The following is a 12,689-nucleotide window of genomic DNA, read 5'->3' as shown; positions in this document are numbered from 1 at the left end:
ATGAACGGAGGGCTTGGGGTTGGAACGACATGAGGGTGAGTAATTAATGACAGAATTTTTGTGTGAACTATCCCTTTAAGGCCTATACTCAATACTCAGTATGATGTATATGCAATAGTTTGAGGAAGATTTTATTTGAAAACTATTGGACTAATGCAAAACCTTGTTAAAAATGTTACAAATAAACTTTAGATCAATTTATATTCAAACAATCAAATATTTAAAGGGGTTTAACATAAGAAATAATATATACAATTTTATATATATATATATATATGATAAAAATTCAGTTTTATTATAAATTAAAATAAACAAGAAAAATAAATATTGATAATATTAAAGGGGCTATATCATTTTTTATGGTATAAATAAAATTCTTATTTTATAAATAATAAAATGTATCTAAAATTCTGTTTAAATTAATTTTTACCATAAATGCATGATATTAAATAAAAAACTAAGATACAAAAACTACTAGTAAAATAACTAAACAAACAATGAAACACAATAAATAAAGTTCCATTTAATTAAATCGTAGTAAAAAAAAAAACTTTCAGAACTCACAACTTCCTCTCCAGGCCAAAGAGACCAGACCCGAAACATTATTTGTTGTTCACAAGCTTGGCCCTCCCAGCTACTGTGAGGTAATAAGGATGAAGTAGGATCAAGGTTTTACTGGATAATCTTTTAAACACACAAGTCTAAATCAAGTTCCCTCAGGCTCACTATATGAACAGACTTTGCATACGTCAGAAAAGGAAAACGTGATGCTGATTTACGTCAAAACAGCAATTAAATTTAGCTCAGTGACTACTGAGTGCACCGCACACGCGGCAATAGGTATTATTTTCAAAGTGTGAAGAAAGTATCAAAGGAGACAAGATGAATGTAGAAATGCCAAGGAGATTGTTCAGGACTCTGGAGAACACCATTCAGAAGAAAATCCCTCAGAATCTCAGATAAAAGCTGCTTAAAGCAGCTGATGTTTAACTGTGGTCCACGTCTCTCATTCTCTCTCTCTGACAAGAAATGGGCGAATGAGGTGTATGGCTAAATTTATAAAGCAGAGATGATCACTCTCTTTCCTACACTCACAAGCACACACTGACAGGCTCCTTTCTAAATGTCAATCTCAGAAAGGATGGGGTTAGAGAAAGAGTGAAAATGAGTCGGGCGGGGTAGTATGGAAAAAGAATGAGAAGGAAAGACAGAGTGAGAGAGAGAGAATGAAAGGGAAAGTTCATGCTAAGAGTGCCTTAAATCTATGCTGTGACATTTTTTATAGCTTTTTGGGGAATGATTTAGTCGAGACTAACAGTTTGACCTGTGGACTACAGCAATGAATTGAATCTAATTCAATCTGTATTGACATCCTCCCACCTTCCTAATTGGATCAAGTCTAGTTTGGCTATTCTATGAGCTGTAGATCTGATATTTAGAAAAGAAGGCAAGTTGTTTAACAATACATGCTGAAAAGACAAATACATTGTGTTTTGGATGCTGGTCTTCAACATGGTATGACCATGTGTTGGTGTCCTGGGCAGTAGTGATGGGTCCGTTCTTGAACGATTCGTTCATTTTGAACGAATCTTTAATGTGACTCGGGAAGAACGAGTCGTCTCGGGGAGTGATTCGTTCAGTCGCGCATGCGCAACATCCTATAGGCTCTGTACTGGAATTAGTTAACCTGTTTCGAGTCTTTGGGTTTTTGAGTCATTCGTTCATCATGTGACAGCCCCATAAGCTTAACCAATGCAGTCTGAGCCTGCAAGAGAATTGATTAGTTCACCTTTCGAGTCTTCGGGTTTTCGAGTCGTTCAAGTCGTTCGTTTGACTCAAACAAAGACTTGTCAGATAAGGTGAGGTGAGCTAGCATAGACTAAAGATCCAAGTAAACAATTAATTAATATTTTCTGTTTCTTATAGAATTAAAGTTTTGTCTTGTTTGTAGTTTTATCAACGTTTGCATGAGTAGTAGATGTGTTAGGGAAGTAACACGTAACAATTTAATTACATTTTGCTAAAATGAACGAAATGACTCGAAGAAAGATTCGTTCATTTTGCTGAACAAGACTCAAAGATCCGAGTCGGTAAAATGATCCGAACTTCCCATCACTACTGGGCAGGATTCTTAAAGGAATAGTTCACCTAAAACTACAACTACAATAAATGGAGACCGGAGCTTTCAAACGTTAAAAGGATGTGAATAGAAAAATATCATACAATTTATGCACTGTATTCCAAGTCTTTTGAAAATTCCAAGTCTTCTGAAAATTATTGTTAACTGGTGTGAATAAATCACTGAGTCCATAGTCAAAATTAATACATTTTATTTAAAAAGTACCACACTCAGAATGTTACAAAATAATATAAAAAGTAAACATCTCAAAGAGAGATTAAAAATAATATAATAAATTGCAGCAATACTGTACATAAAAATAAAATCAAAACAATTGCACACCCAGAACAAAATGGATTAAACAAGTTAAAAAGTTTATAAATGTAATAATTTCTTAAACAATGAACCAGACTGAGTCAGAGAACCACATCAGTATGATTTGTGAACAAATTCAAGTTTGAGAATTGGATCAACCGATTCATTAAAATGATTCCACTCACAATTAATTGATTCATTCAGTGAAAAATACGTTTTTTCGATATGTTATACTGAATACATAAGTAAATAATATATGTTGTATTGACATATAGTGCATGAGTTATATGAACCACTTTTATGATATTTTGATGAGCCTTTTTGAAGCCTGAAAGCTTCGGTCCCAATTCATTGTAATTGCGAAGAGAAAATAAAACATGGGTTCATAAAGGGTTCAAATAACAGAATTTTGGTGTGCACTATCCCTTTAAACATCTTAGACAACATAACATTCGTGTCTTGTCAGTCATGGCCTGACTTTGTAACCCAAAGGTCACAGGTTCGAGTCTCAGGTCCGGCAGGGATTGTAGGTGGGGGAAGTTAATAACCAGCGCTCTCTTCCACCCTCAATACCATGACTGAGGTGAGACCCTTGAGCAAGGCACCAAACCCCCAACTGCTCCCCGGGCGCCGCAGCAAAATAATGTCTGCCCACTGCTCCGGTGTGTGTTCATGGTGTGTGTTTGTGTTCACTACTCACTGCTGTGTGTGGGCACTTGGATGGGTTAAATGCAGAGCACAAATTCTGAGTATGGGACACCATACTTGGCTACACGTCACTTCACTTTCACTTTTTCACTTTCACTTTCAACTACAGTAGCTTCACTAGAAATATCATATTGGTTTACTAGCTTTGCCAACTACTTTGTACCAGCAATAATCTTTCTAAGGTGGTTTTTCAGCAGTGACTGCTGCCAATCCACCACATAATTTGGATTTATTCAAAGTGTGTTTTCTGTTGGCTCGCCAATAAATCAGGATAGATTAGCTCAACATACAAAAAAGCTTTACCTTCATTAGATTATCTAACAAAGCTTGTGCCTGTCTTAGCAACACACTTTGACACAACCCAATTTCAATGGCAGAGAAAGAGGAAGAGATCCCTTAGGAGGTCCTGCAACGAAAATGTCAATTTGTTTCTACATCATGTGTTTTCTTTGAGCACCTGACTCAATTAACAAACTGCCTTTTAACGTAACTGAAATTTGCTGAGGCAAAACATTGACATTTAGTCTGTACGTAAGGTTCATGCTCCAAGTTATATTGGCAAAATTCTTCCTTATTTGTTCATATGAATCTTGCACTACATTATCTAAACCTGTGACTTTAAATTATAAAACTTGGTTTGCATCATGTCGTTTCATACATCTTTGAAGGGCTTTAATTAATTGAATGTTAAATATGCACAAAACTCCTAAGGGCTGTATTTATTAGAAACTACACTGTGGTACTCCTGCTGGTCATAAAGCTGTTTCTGAGAGTGAATGTAGAAAAATATTTTCTTTGACTCATACGAGTTTCTTTGTACTCGCCTTCAAACATACTCCTCTGAGCTCAAGCAAAACATGATACATAATAGCTGATTAAGTCAGAATCCTCAGTTCCTGAGAGACGCTTCATAAAATACTGGCATGAACCGAACAGTTGACTGCATTTGGGTCGATATCCCAGTCATTTGTGTTGAACTTCAGTAACTTTGCTGATGTGAGATCAGCTCATTTTCACATTCTAATGAATAAAGTGACAGGAAACTGATCCCAGAACAGCGCCCTTGGATTCTAAAGCATTATGCTTATGAGTTCAAGTGTCACTGAGGTGATGGATTGGCCTCAAAGTGCATGCTGACTGATGGCGCTGATTTATAATGTGTTCTATGTATTGGTTCATGTCTTGTTAAAATAAAACTGGCTTCTCTTGCCAGCACTTCCCTGATTAAGGATCTACTTTCGCTAAATGTCCCGGGGTCTTCATAACCAAAAACACGACATACTCATCAATAACTGCACTAGTTTAACAGTTCTTAAATTTTATGAATGAGCATTAAAGATTGTAATGTTTGCACTGGTAAACGTGAAATTACACTCTAGATTCTAAATGGTGTTTGTGACTCATTTTTTTTAACCATTTCCAAATATACTTATGTTTGATAGTATGTGTTCAGTGCTGTGTGGAAATGTGTTTGGGAAATGTGTGTTCTGGTCATTGTGTGGTAATATATTTAGGAAGTGTCTTGTAGGTTGTAGTCTATCTGCACGCCTACAGACCACCCACGGACCACCAATGGGCTGTTCACAGACCGTCTAATACAGCCATCTACCTACTGTGGGAATAAGTGGGTCGTGCAAATTGTGAAAATGATGGTGCGTTTATGCCATGCCAGAAATGTAAAAAAATATATAAGTTCTCAAATTCAGTTAACAAGTTTGTTGGTGGGCAGAACTTGACGTACATGATGCACCACAGGAGTACTGCACATTTATAGTCTGATTTACAAATAAAATTCCTTGGTCACACTTTATTTTAAGGTCCAATTCTCACTATTAACCAACCATTAACTATGACCTTTACCGGAGACTCTGAGCGAAATACAACATCCTCTTTTTCTATCAACATTCTTTGGTTGTAGCCGAATGGGAATCAGTGTACCAAAGCTGTTTGGTTACAAGTAAAGTGTTAAAACCTCCAATACAAAGATTAATGTCTCCATATCATTAATCTGACTCCATAGTTAAAGTGACTGAACTGATTATTTGTGATTGATAAGGGAATAAGTTTTTCCATAAATTACCTCTTTTTTTCAGGAAATCATAAGATTTACTGTAGACATAATAATAATGCTCTGTCCTGATAAACCAAATCACTGTGCAAAGTAATGAGTCAGAGGCTCTAATAAAAATAGCCTACTCAAAACACTCAAATTATAAGATGAATCAGAAGTTCTTAAGTCACCTTAACAAAGGAAAATCACTTTAAGGTATAAACAAATAACCAAGATTTCAGCTCACCGTCGATGCTCTAAAAAAAGACTCTAAAAATGATGGTCCTTTTCTGGTTAGAGACGGGTTTTAAAATATTAAAAAAAACATGAAATATGCACCAGCATGATAAAGAAATGATAGTACCGCTGTACTACTGAGTTTGATATCAACCTACAGGAAAGGAAAGGCTGACTGTAAACATCTGCTTGAAAGTTGCGCAGTGATGTGCAAGAGAAGTTGCATATCAGCATCTGCTCAAAATTGTTTATATACTGGCTATGGATGTTTCTTCTGATGCTTGGGTGCACATCTCAAATACTTGACTTACAAACTGCCTTTACCTCTAAAGGACACTGAAATGTAGGAAATGCCTCATCACATGTACAGCAAACAACACCTCCAATCCTACAAAAACTGCAGTTCAAACTTCTGATAGAAATACCAAATGTAACTTCATTTGCATAGGTCATTCAACAAAACAAAAATTCAGTCTGTATCATTCTTACTGTCTTTTACTCCTTGTCACCTTTATGTTGTATTGTCTAAATAGTATTTTTACTTGCCTTGTTATTAGCCTTTAAACTACCCTTATAATGAGTGTTCATATTATGAGATCAATTATAAAACAAGCCTTTTTTATATGTGCACCAAGTTTTCTTTCCTAGTTCTACTTTTCCAAATCCCATTTTTATTTGAATGTGAAACACAATGTAGTTCTCTCTGATTTACTATGATTATAGGAGCACAATCCCACTCTTAAAGGGGTGGTTGACTGTTTTTTTTTCAAGGCTTGATTGTGTTTATGGGGTGCAGTCCAACATGTGTTAATGCTTCGTTAAAAAAAAACGCATTATTTTCCACATAATTTACCATTATTCTACACCGCTCTGTCCCTTCTCCCATAAACACGCTGATCATTTCCTGCTTTTATGAAGCCCCTCCCTCAGAAATACGTGATGGGCTCAGATTGGTTAGCTGGCCCAGTGTGTTGTGATTGGCTAAACCACCTCCAGTGCGCATCTAATCTTCATGCCCCTCGCCTCAGCGGCATGTGCTCCAGTTGTATTGTAAACAATGGCATCATCTATTTTGCTTATCAGTTTGAGCCAGATTGAGCAGCAGAGGATATTATTGAAGAGGATCATGCAGAACCTGTGCAAGCACGGCTCTTAATGGTATGTTTTTCGATTGTTGTTGTCTCGTACTATTAGATACGCTGTTATTTGTAAATGCTACTGCTTCTGTTAGCTTTTAATGTACGGTTTTATTTAAAGCCGATTAAAGGTTTAATACAGTACGGCAATCGCACGCTCGTCCATGTTTAACGCTTCTGATAGCTATGTGAAAATAAGTGTATAAATGGAACAGTTCATTGTTGGAGCTGAGCTGAATGAGAGAGAGAGAGAGATGCAGAGCGTGTGTAGAGCAGGGGAACGCGAGGAACAGTACTGAATCCATTAGAAGACAGAGTCACGATTCATATATGAATAGATTTTTACGTGCACCCCTAGTTTTCTCTTCCTCTTCTCTAAAGCAGCGCAGCATGGCCTCGCCCCCTTCATTGCATGTTCCCGGGGGCGGGGTTTGTCTGGGTTTGTGATGTCACAACCCGGGAAGTAACTCGTTGTAGTCCCTACGAGCCGTTTTTGTAGGCATTAAACTGCCAGAATTTTAAAAGACGATATCTCCGTTTGCATTGAACTTTCAGCTTCGTAAATTTGCAGATATTGTGTATGCTCAAACAGCAACATTACACACTAACTAACGTTAAAAAAGTGAAATCACAGTCAACCACCCCTTTAAGAATGTACTTTTATGGCAAACAGGCACCAACAGTTTATGATGATAAATAATGGTGCCACTTGTCCTAGTTAATTCCTACAGTTAAAAATAAATAAATAAATAAAATAAAAGTCTGAATTTTACTGGTAAAAGATTGAAAAAATGCCATGGTAAAAACCTGTTAATCGGTTAAAAGTAAGTTTCCTTGCTTTATATGGTGCAAAACTGTAATAAATCAAAACGTATTTGTTATTTAATTTAACAGTAAAATATTGTTAAATTCAAGTTTTTGGAAGTGAAAAAGAACAAGTCATCTTAATTTACAGTGGAAAAAATTTAATGACATTCCCAGAATTCCCTGTGTGACACTTCATATTTTATGGTTTTTCATTTATTTAATTCAGTTATTTGTTTTTATACTGTAAAAAAAAAAAAAAACTAAAAATCCCAGTTAAATCCATAAAACCTAAAATGTTATTTTTTTACGGTGTTTCTTCTTAAATAAAAAATATTAACAGTATGGAAAGGTCAATGAGACCAGAATAACAAGAAAAATTCCTTAAAGGGAACTTAAAGGGATAGATAGATAGATAGATAGATAGATAGATAGACAGACAGACAGACAGACAGACAGACAGACAGACAGACAGACAGACAGACAGACAGACAGACATGTATTTACCCTCATGCAATTTCAAACCTGTATGACTGATTTCTTCTGCAGAAACAAACAAAACTGGACCCTATTAACTTTCATTGTATGGGAAAAAATATCCTCTTTTGTGCTCCACAGAAAAAAGAAATGCATGGTGGTTTGTTTGGAATGGCATGAGGGTGAGTAAATGATGACAGAATATAAATTTTTGGTGAACTATCCCTTTAAATTGCAACAATAGCACAGCATCTCAGTCGACAGCCCACGAGTCTGTATCAGTAACACTTCATTATCTTTGTTTATTCTGAGGAACATATGTGTCTATAAAGAAATCAGAGCAAGGGGCATGCAACTGATAATTTATCCATGACAACAGGCTGGAGAGAGTTACAGCTGAGTGGAAATGACGATTTTGTGGGATTGGTGGGGTTTGAAAGTGCTCCCCGAGTTCCTGCTTTAATTTGGAAAGTGCCTCTGGCAATCGCAATAACTGCAGATTAGCAACGAGGGAATTTCTCTAGGGAGGAGAGCTATACACAGAGAAACACCTCCGTCACATTCCTCCGCAAATGTTTTTCTTTCCAAAGGCCAGATTTCAACTACTGAATTGTCCTATGTAGCCCAACACACACTCACTCATCCTCTCTCTCTCGCTGTTTCTCCCACCTTCTCTGTTTATCTCTCCTCTTTTACAGCTCTTTTGAGAGATCATTTGCACGCTCTGGCTAGGAGTTTTATTTGTTGGTACTTGGTGGAGGCAAGAGGAGGACATCAAATGAAAAACATTAATCACACGCGTGTGTCAGAGCGAGATGGGGATAAGCAAAAGAAAGGAGAGTATTTTTGGGGAGGGGTGTATTCTAAAAAATAGATGAAGCATAAAACAGAAAGGGCAAAAACATTATAAACTGAAGAGTTGTGGTGTTTTACAGCGGCGGTGTATATGACCCATCACTTTGTCTCTACCCAAAGCTATCAAAAATTGTCAATGCAGACCATAGATTCACACATTACAGTGGTCCAGGGCCCAGAATCCTCACTCTGAGAGTATATCAGATGGCTGTACATCTCCTTCAACTCACATTTTATCCTCCACCAGATCACCAGCTCACAGAAGAGACTTCGGAGGCATCTTCATGTTGCTCTACCATTGCAGGGCTGTCAGTTTAATGTGCTAATTTAGAGTGATTAATTATTTTTTTTAAACTATCATTGCAATTAATCATGCAACCTGACCCACACATACACTCTTTAATAAGATACCATCATACCATCGAAGAAATTCAAGCTTTTGAAATTTTTCACAATCAGTGCAAAGAGAGGATTGAGTGAACAGTCAGCCATGCTCAACACATTCTGTCAAAATAAGTAATTTAAAAGAATTAAACAATTTAATTGTAAATAAAAAAGGTAAATAAGTAAAAAAATATATAAAATATTAAAATTAATGTTCTACACTGTGAAAAATTTACAATTTGCACTCAAATAATAAATAATCAAATAATCACAATAATCTTTGTTTTATTTATTTATTATCAAAAATCATCCTAATATTCTGATTTGGTGCTCAAAAAACTTTTCTGATTATTTTCAATGCTGTTGCGTTGCATAATATGTTTATGGAAACCATGACACTCTTTTTGTTTGGATTCTTTGATTAATAGAAAGGTCAAGAGAATAGCATTTATTTGTAATAGTAATCTTTTATACAGTAAATGTCTTCACCGTCACTTTTTATCAACGTAATGCATTCTTTCTGATAAAAAATGTATACATTTATTTGCAAAAAAATCTCTTACTGACCTATATATATATTATTTTAAACAATTAATGATAACTACATCAAATCATTTTCAAATATCTTTTCCTCTATAAATGTTTGCATTTATTTCAAATGCTTCATATGAATGCTTCATTTGTAATGTAAAAATATGCAATCATTGAATATTTAACTGAACTGATGTATAGCTGATTTTTGAGCATGCGTTTTGAGTCTGAAAAATGGTTGCTTGCTTATCACATTTAAGGAGCTCGAGGATGAAGTGCCAGATGTAATTAATTAATAGAAATAAACATGGAGTTGGGATGGTGAAGGGATGCCAGAGGAACTGCAGGAGAGAAGCAAGCAGCCACTTATACATTATTAGCATTTTGATTGACTCCATGTATGACATTTTGCTGAACGGCAATATAATCGATGATAAACATGTTTCATAATTACATTACTGTTCTCATCAGGACTCATCAGGAGTGTTAATGTAGAGCAGAAAGCCTCTTTCTCCTTTGGTACCCTTTTAAAAGTAGCAGCGTATTCAGACTAAATCACATAAAAGGCAACACATATTGCCACTATTTTATTAGTAGACGTTTAGTGATAGATGAATGGGAATGCTAATGTATATCTTTCTCCACTAAGACCAGATTGAAAATCACGTGACAGAGATTATGCTCAGAAAGATACATTCTAAATCTGATGCTGCAGAATCACAGATCACTGATCCCAGAAGGCATGTCTGTTTCCAAGTCTGTTTGAGTTTCTGACAGCTACATTACCTTGATATATGTTGTTTCTTCTAAAAGAGTGGAAAAAAAATTAGATGAGAGAGATTAAAATTTTGAATGAATGCGAGAGTAAAGGTCTTGTCATTGGGAAGAAAAAAAAGTGGTAGACAAAAAAAAAACCTAGTGTGTTTTGCGTCTCTCATTTGAAATGTGTGGGTTATGTGTGATATTCAGACAGAAGCTCTGAGTAATGTGTGTGATAGCACTGGATACAAGTAATACAGAAATACAGATTTCAGCAAGCCAAACATCAAACTCAAGAGAACCCAATCATATTGATATGACTGTGATAACAGTTATTTATTTATTTTACTCTTCATATTTACATAGAATTCTAATTCTACAATTTCACATTTTTATTTTTTTCACAATTAAAACCAATAGATTTATAGTATACAGATTTATATATTTTCAGAAATACAATTATAGATGAATACAACTTGAAAAACTGAAGCTAAACTAAAATACATATTCATGACTAAAACTAGCTTAAAATTTTATTTTAGTCTTAGTTTCTTATGCATGGTATATTATAATTGTAGGCTAATTATAATGATACCAGTAAGCAAATTTTTAGCCCTTAAAAATACTAAGAATTAAAAGTTAAATAAAAAGCTGAAACTAGAAATTCTAATGAAAATGGAAATTAAAAAACAAACATAAAAAAAATGTTAGTACACTGAAAAAAATGATGTAGAAACAATTTTCAGCTGAAATTGCTTGTAAATATCACAAAGAATTACAAAGAATCAGCAAATAACACTGAATTAAACTCAAAATTTTGAAGTAGAAAGACTGAAAAATCTTATCTTTGTTTTATTTACAAATTTACAGTGTAGTAAACTCAACTTCATTGAAAAAAATGAAAATAAAATAGAAATAAAGATTAAATTAAAAATTCAAATAATCCTGGCATATTAGCAGTATCCAAACCGCATCATATAATGTTGACCAGCGATGCTGGTGTTTTCAGCAAAGGTGAAGCACTAAAGGAGGTAGAGCTTTTTCGCATTTGGCTCCCAAACTCTGGAATAGCCTTCCTGATACCGTTCGGGGTTCAGACACACTCTCTCTGTTTAAATCTAGATTAAAGACACATCTCTTTGGCCAAGCATTCAAATAATGCATCTCATAATCTTTTACTGCAGTCATAATCTTTTACTGCAGTTATATCTAATCAAATGCACATTATTATTCGTTAGTTTGGGTTAAACAAATAATTTTTGCTTGGTTGGAACAGCAGCTACGCTAATTATGTTTGTATTTGTTTCTCTGTCTTTTGCCACGGGATTAACATCCCGTGGTAACTAGGATTTACACAAGCTTCAGTCTGGATCCAGAACACCTGAGAAGAGAAGATGCAACCCCTCAGAGGACCTCAGATGATGCCAACCCTGAAACAACATACAGAACTACCACATTTTGCTATAAGTTTGAGTGCATCATATAATAATTGCTGTTAATATTATTCATCGTCTGTTTTATTACGTCTTATATTGATTTTTCCGTTCTGCTGGTTCGTCTGGTCAGAGGAGAACTGGCCCCCCGACTGAGCCTGGTTTCTCCCAAGGTTTTTTCTCCATTCTGTCACCGATGGAGTTTTGGTTCCTTGCCGCTGTCGCCTCTGGCTTGCTTAGTTGGGGACACTTCATTTCCAGCGATATCGTTGACATGATTGCAAAGATATTATTTAAACTGAGCTGGATGTTGACATCACTGAATTCAATGATGAACTGTCTTTAACTGAAAAATGAGTGTTTACTATTGTCATTTTGCATTATTGACACTATTTTCCTAATTAATGCTGTTCAGTTGCTTTGTCACAATCTGTATTGTTAAAAGCGCTATATAAATAAAGGTGACTTGACTTGACTTGACTTGAAGCACTAGTTTGAGTGGCTCGTATATTCATTAATTCATCACTCAGACATCTAAAGACATTGTGCAGGTTTGAAGCAGTGCAACATTATCATCAAACTTCAGTCTTGTCTGAGATCAAAGACCAAGAATGAGACCAGGTTTTTATGCTCAAAAGTCTAGCATGAATTCCAATTTCCAAGCCTCTCTGGAGGTTCTGCAGAGCAGCGAGTTTTGCTGCACTGACTGGCCTCATTAAGAAAGAGTGTTAATTGTAGACATGCAGCTCCTGTGTAAATCTATACTGTAATCTCCAGTTCCTCATCTGCTGAACTTTCTCACTACAGGACCGTATCAATAACACTGCCTTCCCAGAACACAATGCTCCACTAACAACATTCCTCTAATGCAGTTCTAATGC

The sequence above is a fragment of the Sinocyclocheilus grahami genome, unplaced genomic scaffold, assembly GCF_001515645.1.
Source record: "Sinocyclocheilus grahami isolate Dianchi unplaced genomic scaffold, SAMN03320097.WGS_v1.1 scaffold16.1, whole genome shotgun sequence".
NCBI lineage: Eukaryota > Metazoa > Chordata > Actinopteri > Cypriniformes > Cyprinidae > Sinocyclocheilus > Sinocyclocheilus grahami.
Note: the sequence above shows the minus strand (reverse complement) of the source record.